The 20,972-nt window shown below is 44.2% G+C and overlaps 1 long non-coding RNA gene and 1 pseudogene across 1 annotated transcript; both read right to left on the bottom strand.

Annotated features, from left to right (window-relative positions):
• The window catches only part of LOC116982309, a 999,615-nt pseudogene that overhangs the window by 783,022 nt on the left and 195,621 nt on the right, over positions 1-20,972 (bottom strand).
• LOC116982221 lies at positions 7,539-15,799 on the bottom strand. The gene is made up of 3 exons (XR_004414402.1): positions 15,654-15,799; positions 15,296-15,413; positions 7,539-7,603 (listed from the first exon to the last, which is right to left on the bottom strand). It is a non-coding gene; the product is annotated as an uncharacterized LOC116982221 (long non-coding RNA).

The raw sequence follows: 20,972 nt of genomic DNA, 5'->3' as shown, positions 1-20,972 counted from the left end.
CTTTGCAACATACCTAAACTATGTATATAGATGGGAGCGCATCAATTGGATCTCTAGGTGAAAGACTTTCAGGATACGTAATTGTAGATCAGGAGGGCAATAATGTGGAGACAGCGGCCTCTGAAACATCATTCATCATTCTCTACCAAATAAGCGGAACTGTTCACCTTCATAAGGGCATGTATCTAAGGGAAGGACTTGGGAATCTACGTTTGTACTGACTTCAGACATGCTTTTGGAGTGAGCTGTGACTTTGGTCAGTTGTGGAAAAACAGGGAATTGTCAACTTCAGCAGGAACACAGATTTCTCAGCAGCAATTGATATCAGACCTGTTACTACCCCTTATCTTGCCAAAATAAATGACCCAGAAGCTAAGGAAATGTCCCAAGGGTGCGGGGTGGTGGTACCTAAAATGATGAGACTGACTAAAAGCATAGAGAAAGGCAAGTCTACCTCAGAAAAATCAATGCCAACTATCCAAGATGTCAGTTTTATAAATATATTTTAGTTATTGTAGATGTCTTTATTAAATGGATTGCTTATCCTACCATGTTTTACTGCCTATCATATTACATTTACATTATGTCCACTCCCTTACACATCACGGAAAGGGGAGAATGTTAGAAAATTGTAAAGCCACATGGTGGCATTCGCGGCTGACAAAATACATTTTACAAATTGTTTCCCAATGCCAGGTTTGACAGAGTTACAACCCTGGAAAACCTGTGCGGGTAGAACCAGCCTATATGCCTATACCACATTGGCCTTTTCTGTACATCCAAATTGATTTTATTGACCTACCTAGAGTCAATCATTACAAACACTGTTTGGTTATTGTTGACCTTTTCAGTCGATGGATTGAAGCCATTCTCACTACTAATGCTACAGCACAGTCCACTGTTGCTGTTTTGCTCCGTGAATGATGCCTGGATTTGGACTTCCTCCTGTTATCAGCTCGGATAACGGACCACATTTCTCAGCTAAAGTTAATGATGAAATGTGCAAGCAGTTGAATATTTGGCAACAGTTCCATTGTGTGCACCATTCACAGGCTGCTGGGATTGTGGAACAAGCTAATGGAACTTTAAAAAGCAAGCTTGCTAAATTAACTGAAGAGGCAAAACTGAATTGGGTACAGGTTTTGCCTATGGCCCTATTCTCTATGCGAATCACACCACATTCTACCACAAAATTAACCCCTGCTGAGATAATGTACGGGAGGCCCCTCGGGACTCCCTGGGGGGCTGAAGAAGTTGCAGAAACCACCTTTGATCTCCATGCCCTGGATGAACGGTTGTTGACATATATGCAATTACTAACGGATTCTTTGTCAGTTTTACATTCACAGGTACGAGAGACGAGACGCAGCGGTCCTTGGACGAACCACCTAAAGAGGGATTGCTACAAGCTGGCAACTGGGATTGGAAGAGACTGGACAATCGCTGGAGAGGTCCATACCTTGTACTTCTCACTACTCCTACAGCAGCTAAGGTAGAAGGACACCCTCGCTGGGTGCATCACTCTGACTGGAAAAATACAGCTGCACCGGGCCATGAATAAAGGCCTTTGGCCATGGTTCTGCTCTGGATATTATTCATTATCACCAGCTCTTTGATCGTATCTATTGAACCATGGGAAAAGAATGTGTATCTTAAGGCAGCCCATGCATACGCACAACACTTTACACCTGCTAGTCAGCCCTGTGGGGTTTGTGCAGTAATGCCACGGGATGGAATGGGAGGAATGCCCATGGTCCCTATTCCCCTTAATGTCACAGAAAAATATGCTCTACTTTGTTTTTCCTCTACCACTAATAGAACTAAGTGTTGAAACAACAAGGACAGAGCCCCAAAATATGATAAAGTTCGGGGATGGTACATCCCACCCTTTAAGTCCGACTGGAAAATCCATGTGACAGATGGGGCCCAACTCCCACGACTAACGGTAATGGAGCTCTCCCACTCTCGCCAGTCAATGCCACCTGTCATTGTTATCACCAAGGTACAGGGGTTTTCCTGGGAAATAGCTCATGCCTTATTATGGACACTAGTGCCACCTCCGGCCCACCCTGACCTGTCAACGACACATATTTTATATGACGGTCATGGGCCTATCAATGGTTACCAGGGATGCCACCTACTGATGAGAATTGGACAAGACAGGTATATGGCCCCATTATTGGACAGGGTGCTGTTATTTGGTTTATGTTGTCCCTGCAATGCACCATTTTAAACAAATAACTGACCATAACACACTTGTAAACTTGCATCTGGATCTGGGCTAAAGCGGCACCTATCACCAGTTGAGAATATTGGCATGACTATGCTCCCCTGGTATGGAACAAATCGGGATGCATTTAAGGTTGACCGCCTTACTGGGCTATTGGAGGAAATGGCTAACAAAACAGCAGTTGCCCTGACGGAGATGTAGGCCCAGATTGGGGCACTGTCAGCCAAAACGGTTGTTATGAGGATAGTTGTGCTACAGAATCGTGTGGCCTTAGATTTCATTCTGGCCGAGAAGGGAGGCACCTGTGCTATCATTGGGCAAGACTGCTGTACATATGTTCCTGATGATTCCTCCAATATTACTGACCTGGCAGCCCATATCAAGAGATAGCTGAGATCCAAGGTGTGGGGGAAAGTCTGGTTGGTGATCATGACCAGGGGATGTGGAGTTGGTTTAAAGGATGGGGCTCCTTTTGGGGGTCTCGTGTGGAATTATGGGATTATTATTCTGATAATTATAATCGTTGCTGTATTGCTTTATTACCTGGCACCATGTATTCACCAATGGCTGGCTTCTTGCTGTATTATTTGATAGATTGATTGAGACAATCAAAAGGGGGGAATGTGAAAGTTAGTGTGGTTATTCACCATCTTATTTAGCTTATGTAGTTATATTTGCTACATGAATTTTACATGAAATGAAGAAACAGGAAAAAGGTGGCATTAAACTTGCATCTGTGTCTATGATGCCCAGCCCACGTCCTACATCAGTACCATCGCCATGTCACGGCCGCAGGGAGATAACAACCAAGTGGAGGGCGCCACAGCCCCCCCCCCCCCCCTGTATTGATAGCAGTCCTGAATATTACTGAGACAAGAAAGGGTTCAGCCGTAGACACATTACGAAGGAAGTTCCGCATAATCAGCTGAACCCAAGGTCGCCTACGTCAAAGTATATCACCTTCTGCATTCCTGTTGTGACTACTAAGAGAGTAAACAAAGGGAAACTTAAGACACACTGCTAACCTAACAAATCTAATACTTATTCCCTCCAAACCAAAACCAACCATAAAGCCTATCAATAATACCATCAGGATGGGTCTGCTTATTGTTAGGTCTCTTAATAACAAATCATTTTTAGTCAACGATTTTATTACCACCTCTAAACTGGATTTTATGTTTTTAACTGAAACATGGCTAGAACAAAATAACAGGGCAACCATTCTGATCAAGACAGCTCTTCCCAACTATAACTTCTTTGATGTATGTATATCTGGAAAAAGAGGTGGAGGGGTTGCTGCTATATTTAAAAATGTATTTCAGGGGAAACAGATGTCACTTGGTGATTTTCCATCATTCGAATACCTTTGTGCTGTATTGAAATGTTCTCCCAGAGTTCTCCTATTCATTATTTACTGGCCACCTAAATATTATGCAAATTTTTTCAATGACTTTACAGAGTTATTGTCTAGCATCTCCACTGACTTTGACTGTCTAGTTATAACCGGTGATTTTAATTTTCATACTGATGATTTGAATGACAAGGGTGCAAAATAACTTTTTACTATTTTAGACACATTTGAACTGTCTCAACATGTGAAAGAGGCTACTCATTGTAAGGGGCACACCCTGGACTTGATTATCACAAAGGGTCTCAATGTTTCTGATATTTTTGTGACTGATCCTTCATTGTCTGACCTCTTCTGTGTTTTCTTTAATATATCTTTTATTCCCGACATAGACAAAATCAAATACTTAGAAAAACTTGTACATGCCTTTATTACTAGTAGGCTAGATAATTGTAACGGTCTCCTTGCAGGTCTTCCGAAAAAAACTGTCAGGCAGCTACAGCTTGTTCAGAACGCTGTTGCTAGAGTTCTAACAAAGACCAAAAAATTTGAACACATTACACCAATTCTTAAATCCTTACATTGGCTCCCTGTATGTCAGAGAATTGATTTCAAAATCCTGCTGCTCACCTATAAATCACTGCATGGTTTAGGGCCAAAGTATATCACTGACAGGCTTCCATTATATAAGCCTTCTAGACCGCTAAGATCTTCTGAGACCAATCTGTTAGTGATTCCCAGAGTAAATACAAAACATGGGAAAGCAGAATTTAGTTACTATGCAACAAATAGCTGGAATAAACTTCCTGAAGATTTAAGACTTGCCCCAACTTTGACCATTTTTAAAAACAAGACTGAAAACTTTTATGTTTACTTTAGCTTTCAGCTAAATCTTAACTACATTGCACTTTTAACTTTTGCACTTTTCTATAATGCATTTTTAACTTTGCTTTTATTTTATTTTAATTCTTCTATTTTATTTCATTTTATTATTTCATTTTATTGTATGACATGTTTTTATGTGAAGCACTTTGAGTCTGCCTCGTGTATGAAATGTGCTATATAAACAAAGTTGCCTTGCCTTGCCATGCTATTAACCTCCATTTTGTACACAGCATGTTGGTAACAGTTTAAAGTATTGGCCAATTTAGAAGCTGCAAAAGCCTGTGAACGCTCAACACAGAGCTTGTAATAAAATGACCTTCACTAACTAAAGGGAACAGAGATAACGGCCATTCCCTAGCATCTCGTTTCTTTGCCATATCAGTGTTCTGTCTGGAGGTTGCAATGAATACAATAGTGCTTTCTTGCCTATGCAGCTGGGACATGTATCTCGATACTCCCATATCTCTTTAATGTTATTTGAGGGATTTCATTGTATGTAACTGAGCCCTTTGTTCACTTATGCCTACGAACCATGTGACTAATGTTGTTTTATCAGTATAAAGATACATGTCATTTCTCTGTATAGTCAGTAGAGGTGTAGCAGCTTGCGAGTGTGCATCTGAGTGCACACTACTGGCTGTGTCCTATTTTCACCCGGGTGACAGAGTAAAAGTTTGTTCAACGAGACCTTTGACTCTTTGAATTATTATTCTACTCAACAAGTCTCACCAACTTTAACAGTACAGCATATGAACAGGCCCTTTGGCCCATAAAGTCCGTGCTGAACATGATGCAAAATTAATCTCATCTCCTCTGCCTGCAATGTGATCCGTACTGGAGCCTGGGGTCGAGGGGATCGGTGAGGAGAGAGGGGTGGGGTGGAACCGAGGCCGTCGTTCACCAACAACTGAGCTCAGCCGCCCGTTGATTTTCCACCAAAGTGTATCAGGTACAATGTTTGTTGTTCCAGGATGCAGACAGCTTCAAAGACATTGCAGGCTATTTTTCCCCAAAGATAAGTGACTGGGAAAATCTCCATTATAAGAACGTGAAACGGAACTATGAAGCCATGCTCGCCATTGGTTTGGAGAAAATATTCTTCACCTTTTTTCCTCTCTGCCCTTTTCTCGTGATGCACGCTGACATGAGTTTTCTTCCCACTTGAAATCTAAGTAGGTTTGTGCTTTCTGAGACCATACGTGTCAGGTCCGAACATTTCACTCCACTGGTTTACTTTGAGAATATGTCTGAGGATATTGGACAATCCTGTTCTTTGATTACATAACTTCTATTGGCTTCTGCTCTGTCTTTACCTCCCCTGTAATTAACACAACAGCATCTTCTGTGTCTCCTTCTCGGGACAGCATATTTAAAATTGGATTTGGCCGTGGCTGGGAACATCTCCTGCCTTTCAACTGATTTTACTGGTATACTTCACATTCTGTCTTCACATGATGAGTGTTAAGCACTGTTGTCCACTTCACCTTTGCTGCTGTGGTCGAGGTTTGTGAACTGGGCCAGAAAGGAGGAGAAACAGAACCTTGTTGCCTTCCAGCACCGGGGAAACATTGACTGTCATCCCTGCCCTCACTGCACTGTTGCATTTACCACATGGAGTTCCTTATACAACACTTAAGAAGGCATCCTGAAGCTTCCAGACCAACGTCAGCTGGACAACCTTCTGCCTCTGGTGTGAACCCAGATTCACAATGTAAACATGGGCAGAGTCCGTTCACACTATCTGACGGAAGGAGTGGAATTGGGAAATCAGTTGATGTTCAAGCACGGACAAAGGAGAGACGGCATGAATGTGCAGAATGTGGGAAGTGTTTCACATGGGCAGGGACCCTCCACCTACACCAGCGGACCCACACCGGAGAGAGGCCGTGTAAATGTTCACACTGCGGGAAGAGTTTCACATACTGAGGGGCCCTCCAGAAACACCAGCAGATCCACACGGATTCTCAGAGTTCATTATAACTCACAAATCTGGGACACTTGGGAGTTTGGTGCTGGATGGCAGATTTTCCAGGCTATTGCATGTTTTATTATTAGTCCACCTACATTGTTTAGTTTAGTTTAGAGAGCCCATCGAGTCTGCACTGACCAGCGATCCCCACATATTAACATTATCCTACACACACTAGGGACAAACTACAATTATACCAAGCCAATTAACCTATAAACCTGTACATCTTTGGAGTGTGAGAGGAAACTGAAGATCTCGGCGTAAACCCACTCAGGTCACGGGGAGAACATACAAACTCCATACAGACAGCACCCATAGTTAGGATCGAACCTGGGTCTCTGGTGCTATAAGGCCACAACTCTACCGCTGCACCACCGTGCCGCCCCAAATGAAGCCGTTCCAATTGTTCCACCGAAACCGACAAAATCTTGCGGAACAGCACCACGTTTCAGTGTGGTGCAGCCCTTGAAGTTATCATTAATATGGGCAATTTCAGATAACCAGCCTTTCCATTTTGTATCAGAACTGGCCACATTATGTGACTGCACCAGTTCTGATGAACGGTCATTGATCTGAGAAGACATTTTTCAGAAGGTGTTTCAACATGGGGAAGAAAGGTCAGAGGGCTTTGGGCCAAACGTGGGCAAATAGGATCAGCTTAGAGGAGGCATCTTGGTCAGCATGGACAAGTTGGGCTGAAGGGCCTGTTTCTACAGGAGCGTGAAACATGAACTGGTTCTTTCTCCACAAGATGCTGCCCGACCGGCTGAGTATTTTGAGCATTTTCTGTCATTATTTCTTTGTTCCGTCTTTATCTTTAATCGTTGTCCAGCCCCGAGTTGACTTGTTTGAGGTGTAGATCGTCCCCAGCTTACGGACACAGTAAAGTACAGCCCGTACACATGAGCGAGTGTCTGGGAGATGGTGGGATGGATTTACCGGCTGCTGCGGGGCTGCAGGCATCTTCTGCCGTGTGGGAACTCTGTTCACGGATGCATGTTCCGCTTGGGAACGGTTCCCAGGAAGGGAACCCTGCCGTAACCGGGGGGAACGCCCTGCACCGTCTCCATAGCAACTTCTTGATGCATCTAATGAACATCCCAGGTCATCTGTCTGCTTCCAACACAACACCACGTCTCACAGTCACAACTAGTTCTCTGACTTCCACAGTCTGCAAGTTTTAAACAACACAGTTTCAGCACAATCTCACCCTACACCCAATTAACACATGTTGTATGTAGGAAGGAACTGCAGATGCAGAGGTTTAAACTGAAAACAGACACAAAAAGCTGGAGTAACTCAGTGGGACAGACAGCATCTCTGGAGAAAAGGAATGGGTGACGTTTTGGGTCGAGACTCATGGCCAGACTGAAATTCAGGGGAAAGGGAGACGAGAGATATAGACGGTGATGGAGAGAGATATAGAACAAATGAATTATATAAATACAAATTAACGATGATAAAGGAAAGTGGCCATTGTTAGCTGAGGGCTCGGTGAAAACCAGTTATAGACAATGAGACTCAACAAGACAACTTTCAGATTAGTACAATGACTTGGGTGGGGGAGGGACGAAGAGAGAGGGGATGTAAGGGTTCAAGTTAGAGCAATCAATATTCATACTGCTGGGGTGAAAGCTGCCCAAGCGAAATATGATATGTAACGAAGTCCCTCACCCTGAGCACAGGATCGCCCCAGGGTTGCGTCCTCAGCCCCCTATTGTACTCCCTGTACACACATGACTGTGTGGCTAGGTTCAGCTCCAACTCAATAATCAAGTTTGCTGATGACACTGTAGTGGTGGGCCTGATCTCAGACAACGATGAGAAGGCCTACCGGGAGGAGGTGGCTGATCTGGCACTCTGGTGTCAGGACAACAGCCTCCTCTTGAACATCAAGAAAACTAAGGAGCTGATCGTGGACTTTAGGAGGGCACATCATCCGAGGACATACACACCATTGAGGATAAATGGGAATACTGTGGATAGGGTGAGCTGTTTTAAATACCTGGGAGTCCACATCTCTGAGGATATGACATGGACATCACACGCCGCAGTATTGGTTAAGCAAGGCAGCGCCTTTACCACCTCAGGCAATTGAGGAAATTCAGTGTCTCCGAGGATCCTCCAGTGTTTCTACTCATATAACCATATAACAATTACAGCACGGAAACAGGCCATCTCGACCCTTCTAGTCCGTGCCGAACACATAATCTCCCCTAGTCCCATATACCTGCGCTCAGACCATAACCCTCCATTCCTTTCCCAGCCACTCAGCGGCTGTGGAAAGCATCTTGTCCGGAAATATTACAATCTGGTTTGGGAATTGCTCCGCCCAGGACAAGAAGGCTCTGCAGAGAGTAGTGCGTTCGGCCGAACGCACTTTGGGAACTACACTCGCCCCCCTGCAGGAACTATACATCAGGTGGTGCAACTCCAGTGCCAATAAAATCATGGGAGACCACTTCCACCCCGGCAATGCACTGTTCCAGCTGCTACGGTCAGGCAAACGCCTCCGTTGCCATGTTGTGAGAACGAAGAGGTTGAGAAGGAGTTTCTTCCCAGAGGCCATTAGGACTGTGGTCCTATCTCACCAGGGACTAACGTTTACTGGACCACTCTACTGCTTTTTTTTAAATTGCTGTTTTTTTTCCCTTTTTCCTTCCGCCCACAATTTTTAATATGTAAAAGAATATGTGATTCTGTTCCATTCTGTTTGTAGTTTGTTTGGTTGTTTGTTTGTTTGTCTTTTTGCACAAAGTCCGTGAGCATTGCCACTTTTCATTTCACTGCACATCTCCTATGTGTATGTGACGAATATACTTGACTTGACTTGACTTGAGATGCTGTTCCTCCAATTTGGTGATTGTCTCAATCTGACAATGGAAGAGGCCCAGGACAGAAAGGTCAGAGTGGGAATGGGGAGGGGAATTAAAGTGTTTGACAACCGGGAGATCAGGTTGGCCCAGGCACAAAAACATGGTGTACTTGCTTTATCTTTCTCATCGTATTATCAATCTTTACAACAATATTCCATTATTGGTGTGGTTTGCTAGCTGCACTGTGGCTGAGAGGAGGGCGCTGCAGTGAGTTATAAAAACTGCACAAAGAGCTTCACAAACGCTCAACTACCCTCCCTGGATGACATATACAGGGCCCGATGCTTGGGCCGGGCCACAAACATCAAGCAGGACTCATCCCACCCTGCCAATCACCTTTTCACTCTGCTACCCTCTGGGAGGCGATTCAGGTCTCTGAAGGATCGCACCAGTAGACTAAAAAATAGTTTCTACCCATGTGCGATAAAAGAACTTAATTCTAACAAACACTGGGGAAGCAAAATATAATTTGGGGTGCAAGATAATGCGCAATATTCTTTTAAAATATTTTTAATACCTATTTATTATTTTTTTTTACTGACAAGTGTATATGTGAGTCAATGGCTGTTGTGTTTGTTCTTTTTAAACCGAAGGAGATACAATGGAATTTTGTTGCACAGTATTGTGCAATGACAATACACGTATTCTATTCTATTTTACTTCGGAGTCACGTGAGTGACTACGTGAAGAACCCCGCTTACGACGCATGCGTGTCATATCGCTACACGCATTCGAACTCGTCATCGCTGGAGGAAGGACGTTCCTCCAAATCGGCAGGGGTTGAACCTGCAACAGGAACGTCCTGCAAAGGGAACTTCGTTTTCTTTACTTACCCTTTTTTATCTAGAAGGCTGATGAAGCTGGCTGGGGAGAGTCTGCAGATTTGCAGGCAGCCAGCAGCGGCCGGGGCCCGTTAATTACTTTTAAACAGGAACGGAGCCGACTTTAGCGCCAGGACAACGGTCGCTGGAGCAGTTTTCCCGACAACCCGGAAACAGCCCCACAAGTCGTTTAGTGGATTTAATAATTCATGGGTCCGAGGGGCTGGAAGGTGCGGAACTGGCGCGTTAACAGGGGTTCCGCAGGTCTAAAAATAGCGGCGAGCGGTCAGTGCCCGAGAGCACTGAGTACACGTTGGACCCGCTGGAGCCCGCAGGGGGGGGGGGGGGGAACTGACAGCAGCAACAGGCTGAACTCCCGTAATGGGAATAGCTGTGCCAGACTTACCCCCCCCCCCGACTTTTGCTCCCAGGTTTTCGCGCCCGACTTTTGCTCCCGACTTTCCCTCCCGATTTTGCTCCCAACTTCGCTCCCGCGCCGGCCCCGGCTGGTCGGGAGAGGTAGGCATAATCAGAGTCGTTGACTTCGAGGAGTCCGACTCTGAATAGCCGCGAGCGACCAGTGCCCGTGCGCACTGGGGGTCGGTTGGAGGGGTTTTAGGAGCAGCCACGAGCGGACAGAGCAGCAGGGAGCGAGAGGCACAGCAACAAATGTCGACACCACCATCTCCCAATAAGGGAGCGAGTGCAAATCACACCAAAACGGGTGGAAGAAAGAAAGAATCAGCACCACCATCTCCGAAAAGGGAGTGAGTGCAAATCACACCAAAACGGGTGGAAGAAAGAAAGAATCAGCACCACCATCTCACGAAAGGGAGTGAGTGCAAATCACACCAAAACGGCTGGAGGAGCTCCTCCATGGTGGCAGTCCCAGAAATATGGAGGCTAGCCACAGTGGGCAAAAGGTAAGTCCCACAGCGGTACCCCGTGTGGGGCCGCAAGATATCTCTTACTCCTTGGAGGAGAGTGGGCAGGACCAAATTTGGTCAGACCCTGACCAAGGCACAGGTTTACATAACCCTGAAGGAGGGGAGAAAGTGGACTCTGCATTTCACCCTGTGTAGGAAATGGACAGAGCAACGCGTAGAAAGGCTGTAAAGAAGCTGCAGGACGTCAGTGGCGAAGGTGCCGGGGACCTGCAGCAGCAGCCGCCGGCACAGGCAACTTGTATGGAGACATCAGCTGTGCCGGATTTAAACCCCGCGCCGGGAAAATCAAATCCTAGACCGGGCGGGAAGGCAAAGCGCAAAGTACATCACTGCGAAAGTGATGTGGAGAAACAGCCTCCGGATAATACTTACCGATACCGAAGTAAGGATGAGCAGCTGCAGGATATAGCGCAGCCAGCAGCGGCCACTTTCGCAGAGCTGGGAAACCGGTACGAGTGGCTGCAGCATGTTCTGCCGTCAGCGACAGGTGCCGGGGAGTACCGGAACTGCGAGCAACGGCACAATTATATGGGGCGGCCGGGAGCAACCAGTGCCCGTAGGCATGGGGACCGGCTGCGGCAAAAACCACGTGCGACTAGTGCCCGAGAGCACGAAGGTCGGCAGGAGCGGTTGGATAAAAGTACGTCTACACATCACCTGCAAGCCAATACCTTTGCTGAGGTGTTGGCAAGACATTTACCTCCGGGAAATTGTGGGGCTCTGAATGTGGCCAGTGTTAACTGAAGTATTTGGAGACACGTTGGTCAGGATGCTGGCTTCAAATCTGACCAGTTAGCCTTACTCACAGGTGTGCTTTTGTTCCCCTGAAACAGACTCTGGAACAGACATTACTGTGTAATCCTGAGATGGGAATGCTATCTATCAGGAATTGTATTGGACTGCTGGATCCTTTAGTCTTAGCAGTAACCAAAAACATAACAGGACAAGGTATTGAACCGAAAGAAAGTTCTAAAGTCCTATCAGCGGGATATTAACGGCCGCACTATTAGAAATAAACATGACACTAGTTCACCAGGATGCACTGGCCTTATATGCAAACCTGGAACCTCCCAAACCACTGAAATAGAATGTGGAGGTATTCATTACTTGCTCCTTAGTTCAGCATGTACTGAACTGAACGTCATTCAGACAAGGAAGCAACAAAATGAAGTAACCGACTGACGCCACTATGGCGCTAGATGTGGGTACATTTGTTAGGCATGGTCATAACCTAACATTAACAGTGACCAGTTTTATGGACACCGGGAGTAGTATGTCAACTATGGGTAGAAACTTACCGACACCACGTGACTATCTGGCCAACTCTATTTGTAAATTGAATTGAATTCTTATTTTATACAGACATTTAGGTCTGAACGAAATGATATTGCCTGCAGCCATATAAGAATAAACAACATATTATAAACAACAGTGGTAGAAGGCAGAACCATTCATCACCATCCATCATAGACCTAACTTACTGGTTCTTTCTAGCAACATGGAGAGTCACCCATGTTACTATCTATATTAACCTATTTATTGTACAATTGAAAGCACCTCTTGTACACCTAGGACTGACGGACCATAGGCGGAATCTTTTCAGCGGGTCGGACAGTCCACTCATTCAACAGTACTTGGTATTCTCTAGAAATAGGAAGTACGTTCATAACTATTATCACCCACAGATCTATAAACAGCCATCTGTTCCGGAATTCCTGGCAAGCCTCCATTACGATGAGAGGCTTAGTCATAGTACCACTATTGCGCCAGGAGTGCTCTGTCTACATACCTGTCGAAGGTACAGAGCGACATTCTGTGGGGACACACACTGGTAACAAAACTCATTAAGGGCATGTTAAAATTAATCCCCAAGAACTAGGTACATTCATATATGGGATGTGAGTTTTGTACTGACCAAGTTAAGAAACTGGTCTCCAGCTACAGCTCTGTCATTACAGAAACTGACTATGTAAACAGTCATGCTGATGGCCTTGGTCACGGCACAAAGAGTCCAGTCACTACAGAAACTAAGGCTGGACAACATGATGATTTCATCAGGGAATTAAACCTGTCACATCAATCAAAGGGTCAAACCGAACAGACAGGGGTCAGCAGGCCTAAAAACAAAGTACAGAGCCTATACGACAGATGGTCGTTGCTGTATTATAACTCATTTACTATCATACATGAAGTATGCTAGATCATCAGAGGGAAGAAATGTCACGTTTATCTGCTACTAATAGCCACTCAAAACAGTGACAGTCCAGATCATCTCTAAATGGCTAAGCTAGTCCTGACAAAGGCTGGAGTGGACTCTAAGGAGAAATTAAATGTTACTCCATCAGGGCCGCAGCTACATTGGCAGCTATGAAGCTGGACGTACCAATGGACAAAACCCTCAAGACAGTAGAATGGTCAACGGAGGAAACTATCCAACGACTTTATAACAAACCAGTTATTGTACCTGGAAGAATTGCAGAAACAATTTTAAGTTCTGCATATAATTCACCGCATAAATAGGGGCAATAATTGGAATTAATATTTTACAGTTGGGTTTCAATATCGTATTATGTTTAATGATGTTAACATCATTCTCCCCACAACCAAGGCAGTTGTGAAGCATGGACTCGTTCCATGGCATGAGGTCACAGAGCTTTGAAGTCTTCACGTAGTCACTCACGTGACTCCAAAGTAAAATAGTAAGATTAAACGAGAACTTACCAGTTTGAAGTTTGATCTGTATTTTATGAGGAGGAACATTGAGGGAATACGTGCCCTCTGCTCCCACCCTCGATTAGTCATATCTTAAACTGGTATCTCTTTGATAATCTTACTATATTAGGTCATTATAGTGTTTCTGTGACCTCACACCGCTGCTTTGAAGGATGACACGCATGCGTCGTAAGCGGGGTTCTTCACGTATTCCCTCAACGTTCCTCCTCATAAAATACAGATCAAACTTCAAACTGGTAAGTTCTCGTTTAATCTTACTATTCTATTCTATTCATTAGAGCAACAACAAACACAGCGCAGGAACAGGCCCTTCGGCCCACGATGTCTGTGCCGAACACGATGCCAAATTGAACATGATCCATATCCCTCCAATCCCAGCATATCCATGTACCTTTCCAAAAGCCTCTTAAACACCACTATTATATCTGCTTCCATCACCAGCCCTGGCAGTGTGTTCCAGACACCCACCACTCTGTGGAATAAAAATCTTTCCCCGCACATCTCCTTTAAACTTGTCTCTTTTTTACCCTCCGGTCATTGAAATCTCCACCTTTGAGAAAGGGTTTCTCAGTGACATCAGTAATATTTTAAACATTGAAATATTTTAATGTTCACTTAAGCTGCCTCATATTCACCCCGCTGACCAACGCATGAAAAACTGGTTCAAGCATTAAGGAGAAACCTTCCAGCAGATTATCAGTGACACATTGCATTGCATATTGTAAAAAATAGATTTATTACAAAACTTTCTTTATACTGTTGGATTAATTTCAGGAAAATTACTTTTCCTAACGTGCTGCTTTCAGCGAACTTCCTGTTCAGAGCAGATAAAATAGGGCGGTACTAGCTACAGAGACCCGGGTTCAATCCCGACTACGGGTGCTGTCTGTACGGAGTTTGTAAGTTTTCTCCGTGACCTTGGCCAAAGGCTTGGATAGAGTGGATGTGGAGAGGATGTTTCCACTAGTGGGAGAGTGTAGGACTAAAGGTTATAACCTTAGTATTACAGGATGTTCCATGAGGAAAGAGATGAGAAGAAATATATTTAGCCAGTGGGTGGTGATTCTGTGGAATTCTTTGCCACAGACGGAGGCCAAGTTAGGGGACATTTTTAAACCAGAGACAGATTCATGAATAATACGGGTGTCAGGGGTTATGGGGAAAAGGCAGGAGAATGAGGTTAGGAGGGAGAGATCAGCCATGATTGAATGGCGGAGTAAACTAGATGGGCCGAATTGACCTAATTCTTCTCCTAACACATGACCTGCGTGTGTTTCCCCCGAGATCTTCTGTTTCCTCCCCCACTCAAACAACGTGCATGTTTGTAGGTAAATTGTCCCTAGTGTGTGTGTGTGTTAGTGTGCAGGGATCACTGGTCGGCGTGGACTCGGTGGGCTGAAGGGCCTGTTTCCGTGCTGTATCTCTAAACTAAACTAAAATGGAGTCCCATCCCGAGTAGGCAGAACCTTCCCATTGAAACACTTACTAGTTACTTGAATCCCAGTAGATTACGACACCACGTATCTGATCTCCTTTGATTCGTTGTTGGCCGGTCACAACATCAAAATCAACGTGTAAAGAAAAGAACTGCAGATGCTGAAAATCTGAAATAAAAATGGAAGAAAATTCAAAAAACATCCTTAACTTCCATCTAGGGTCCAGACTCTTTGAAGCTGTGACTCACAGCTTGAAACTTTTCACAGAAAGAGGCCAAGCAGGCCTTGCAAATGCAAATATCCTCCATTTTGTGATATTCTCTAATTTGGTCAATAATAACAGAACAAGGAACTGCAGACCAGCCTATACTAACAGAACAAAACGGACATGGATGAGATTAAACTCACCCAGAGGGTGGTTGCAATCTGGGACACGCTGCCCGAGGAGATGGTGGAGGCTTGAACTTTCCCTGCAGCTGCAGGAGATGCTCCACTGCATGAGATGCTCCACTGCAGGAGATGCTTCACTACAGGAGGGGCTTCAATGCAGGAACCTGCTCCACTGCAGCATCTGCTCCCCTGCAATATCTGGTCCATTGTAATAGCAGCAGATCAATTGTAATGCCTTATTTTTAATGCCACTTGTGATGAAATGAGCACACCCAGCAGACGTGTGATTAGTTCCAGATTATTGGCAGCTGGATATTCAGTTTTGCTTCCAATTACTATTTCAATAGACAATAGACAATAGGTGCAGGAATAGGCCATTTGGCCCTTCGAACCTGCACCGCCATTCAATGTGATCATGGCTGATCCTCCACAATCAGTACCCCGTTCTTGCCTTCTCCCCTTATCCCCTGGCTATTTTTAAAAGCTCTATCTGGCTCTCTCTTGAAAGCATCCAGAGAACCTGCCTCCACCGCCCTCTGAGGCAGAGAATTCCACAGACTCACAACTCTCTGTGAGAAAAAAGTGTTTCCTCATCTCCGTTCTAAATGGCTTTCTCCTTATTCTTAAACTGTGGCCCCTGGTTCTGAACTCCCCCAACATCAGGAACATGTTTCCTGCCTCTAGCATGTCCAAGCCCTTAACAATCTTATACCCTCTCATCCTTCTAAACTCCAAAGTGTACAAGCCCAGCTGCTCCACTCTCTCAGCATATGACAGTCCCGATATCCCGGGAATTAAACTTGTAAACCTACGCTGCATTCCCTCAATAGCAAGAATGTCCTTCCTCAAATTAGGGGACCAAAACTGCACACAATCCTCCGGATGTGGTCTCACTGGGGCTCTGTACAACTGCAGAAGGACCTCTTTGCTCCTATATTCAATTCCTCTTGTTATAAAGGCCAACATGCCATTTGCTTTCTTCACTGCCTGCTGTAGCTGCATGCTTACTTTCATAAACTGATGAACAAGGACCCCAGATCCCGTTGTCATGAATTTCATGACACCATTTTCATGAATTGACACCATTTAGATAGTAATCTGCCTTCCTGTTTTTGCTACCAAAGTGGATAACCTCACATTTATCTGCATTAAACTGCATCTGCCATGCATCTGCCCACTCCCCCCAACCTGTCCAGGTTACCCTGCATTCTCATAGCATCCTCCTCACAGTTCACACTGCCACCCAGCTTTGTGTCATCTGCAAATTTGCTCATGTTACTTTGAATCCCTTCATCCAAATCATTGATGTATATTGTAAATAGCTGCGGTCCCAGCACCGAGCCTTGCGGTACCCCATTAGTCACTGCCTGCCTTTCTGAAAGGGACCTGTTAATCCCTACCCTTTGTTTCCTGTCTGCCAACCACTTCTCTATCCATGTCACCACTCTACCCCCAATACCATGTACCCTAATTTTGCCCATTAATCTCCTATGTGGGACCTTATCAAATGCTTTCTGAAAGTCCAGGTACACTACGTCCACTGGCTCTCCCTTGTACATTTTCCTAGTTACATCTTCAAAAAATTCCAGAAGATTAGTCAAGCATGATTTCCCCTTCGTAAATCAATGCTGACTCGGACCGATCCTGTTACTGTTATTCAAATATGCGGCTACCTCATCTTTTATAATTGACTCCAGCAACTTCCCCACCACCGATGTCAGGCTGACTGGTCTATAATTCCCCGTTTTCTCTCTCCCGCCTTTTCTTAAAACCATCAGGCCCTGGGGATTTATCAGCCTTCAGTCCCATCAGTCTATCCAACACAATTTTCTGCCTAATGCAGACTTCCTTCAGTTCCTCCAACACCCCCGATCCTCTGGCCACTACTATATCAGGAAGATTGTTTGTGTCTTCTTAGTGAAGACAGATCCAAAGAAGCTGTTCAACTCATCTGCCATTTACTTGTTCCCCATAATAAATTCACCTTTTTCAGTCTTCAAGGGTCCAACTTTGGTCTTACCTAATTTTTTCCTCTTCACATACCTAACGAAGCTTTTACTATCCTGCTTTATATTCTTGGCTAGTTTACCTTCGTACCTCATATTTTCTCTCCGTATTGTCTTTTTAGTTATCTTCTGTTGTTCTTTAAACATTACCCACACCTCTTGCTTCCCGTTCATCTTTACTACGTTGTACTTCTTCGCTTTAATTTTTATACTGTCCCTGACGTCCCTTGTCAGCCATGGTCATCCCTTTCTCCCCTTGGAATCTTTCTTCCTCCGAGGAATGAACTGATCCTGCACCTTCTGTATTATTCCTAGAAACACCTGCTATTTTTGTTTTCCCCTGTCATCCCTGCTAGTGTATCTTTCCAGTCAACTTTGGCCAGCTCCTCCCTCATGGTCCCTTGATTCAACTGCAACACTGACACCTCCAATCTACTCTTCTCCCTCTCCAATTGTAGATTAAACCTGACCATGTTATGGTCACTGCCTCCTAATGGCTCATTAACCTCGAGGTCCTTTATCAAATCCAGTTCATTACATAACACTAAATCCAGAATTGCCTTCTCCCTGGTAGGCTCCAATACAAGCTGTTCAAAGAATCCATCATGAGGCACTCTACAAAGTCCCTTTCTTGGGGTCCAGTACCAACCTGATTTTCCCAGTCTACCTGCATGTTGAAATCTCCCATAACAACCACAGCATTACTTTTGCTACATGCCAATTTTAACTCCTGATTCAACTTGCGCCCTATGTCCAGGCTACTGTTTGGGGGCCTGTAGATTCATCCCATTAGGGTCTTTTTACCCTCACAATTCCTTAGTTCTATCCATACTGACTCCACATCTCCTGTTTCAATGTCACCCCTTGCAAAGGACTGAATTTCATTCCTCATCAATAGGGCAACCCCACCCCCTCTGCCCACCTGTCTGTCTTTTCGATAGGAGATATACCCTTGAATGTTCAGTTCCCAGCCCTGGCCCTCTTGCAGCCATGTCTCAGTAATTCCCACAACATCATACTTGCCAGTTTCTAACTGAGTTTCAAGCTCGTCCACTTTATTCCTTATACTTTGCGCATTCATATACAGTACTTATATGATTTCCTCCTGGTGAGGTTCCTCACCAATATTCAAAAATTCCCATCAGTGATCTCAAATTGGACTAACTTTACAATCAATACCAAAGCTTGATGTCATTCAGACGATGGTGACCATGGATAACACAACCCCATAGACATTGGGGCCCAGTTATGCTTTTTAATGTTGCAACTAGTCACAGTCCTGAAATCAGAGATTGGACAAAGGTCAATGTTCCCATTGATGAAGAGGTGGATTGTCCTGGTTGTTCATTATTCAATCCATTTACCCAACCATGGCACAAAGTGTCACTGTCAGTACAGGCAGCAAGAATGAGCCATTACTTTAAACCTGCAGGAATAGAAAGAAGGATTCTGATCTAATTCACTTCCCACACAGATGTGTGAAACTGAAAGATTAGTCATTGTGATTTCTGACCTGGAAATAAACACATACTCATCCATCATATTCTTCATGCTGGTTGATTATTCTTTAACTCTGAAAAATAATTTTAAGGTTGTTTGCTGTCTTCGTCAAGTAGACATGATCAATTGAATAAGCATGAATACTCTGGTGGAAATAGTAATAACTATAACATTACAAAGTGATGTTTCCACAGATATTTTGCACTGGTAACTCAATGAAGATAAATACTTGAAGTTGTGGCCATAACAGATGATGAGCATGTTTTATTTTTCACAGGATTAGACGTACCAAAGCCAGAATTCATGGCAAATTGGAGCAGAAGGCGTCAAGCCCAAGTTTATGAATCTAGCGAGTCAGATGACGATTGGACACCTCTGACAAGAAATCCACAACGTAATTTAAATCTGTTTGAAATATTATATAGTGTTTCAAATAAAATTGATTCTCATCAATTTGGCCGTTAGCCTATGAAATCTGTTGCAAGGGCCATTGTATTCTTAACTTTGGAGTGGTGGAATACTTGTTAAATTGAATATATTTTTCCAAATGTGTTATTCATTAAGTACAAATTTGCTTTTACTAGTTTTTACTTTTATGATATGTTGCTTATTTTAAACTCAATTACATTAGATATATCCAAACTATTGAGATTCAGTCTGTGCTTCTCCAAAGCAGAGCTGATGTGTCACACTCCCCCCCCCCCCCCCCAAGGATTCAGAATCTTTAGGGCTCCTTTTAAGGTTTCTCTGATATTTTAAAAATATGTGCAGGTTTTGTTCTTGACTAGTTGCAGGAATGATTTATATAATTTTTTTTACAGAATATGTAATAAATACAGATAGATACGTAATTTGGGTCACAAAATGTACTGGAGGCTAGAGAATCTAAGGGGGTAGAGGAACTGAAATAAATTTTCATTAGGTGAGAAATAGTATTGGGTCGGCTAATGGGACTGAAGGATGATAAATCCCCTGGACCTGATGGTCAGCATCCCATGGTCCTCAGGCAGGTGGCTCTAGAAATAGTGGACGCATTGGTGATTATTTTCCAATGTTCAATAGATTCAGGGTCAGTCCCTGTGGATTGGAGGATAGTTAATGTTATCCCACTTTTCAAGAAAGGAGTGAGAGAGAAAACGGGGAATTACAGGCCAGTTAGCCTGACTTTGGTGGTGGTAAAGATGCTGGAGTCAATTATTAAAGAGGTAATAATGGGGCATTTGGATAGCAGTAAAAGGGTTAGTCCAAGTCAATATGGATTTATGAAAGGGAAATGATGCTCGACTAATCTTCTGGAATTTTTTGAGGATGTGACAAGTAAAATGGATGAAGGGGTGCCAGTGGATGTAGTGTATCTAAACTTTCAGAAAGCCTTTGATAAGGTCCCACACGGGAAACTGGTGACTAAAATTAGAGCACATGGTATTGGGGGTAGGGTCGAAAATTGCTTGGCAGACCGGAATCAAAGAGTAGGAGTAAACGGGTCCTTTTCAGAATGGCAGGCAGTGACTAGTGGGGTATCGCAAGGCTCAGTGCTGGGACCCCAGCTATTTACAATATATATTAATGATTTGGACGAAGGAATTGAATGCAATATCTCCAAGTTTGCGGATGACATGAACCTGGGGGGCAGTGTTAGCTGTGAGGAGGATGCTAGGAGGCTGCAAGGTGACTTGGATAGGTTGGGTGAGAGGGCAAATGCAAGGCAGATGCAGTATAATGTGGATAAATGTGAGGTTATCCACTTTGGTGGCAAAAACAGGAAAGTAGACTATTATCTGAATGGTGGCCGATTAGGAAAAGGGTAGATGCAACGAGTCCTGGGTGTCAT

Source organism: Amblyraja radiata, chromosome 16, assembly GCF_010909765.2.
Source record: "Amblyraja radiata isolate CabotCenter1 chromosome 16, sAmbRad1.1.pri, whole genome shotgun sequence".
NCBI lineage: Eukaryota > Metazoa > Chordata > Chondrichthyes > Rajiformes > Rajidae > Amblyraja > Amblyraja radiata.
The sequence above is the reverse complement of the archived record's forward strand: the minus strand, read 5'-3'. Positions and strand labels throughout refer to the sequence as shown.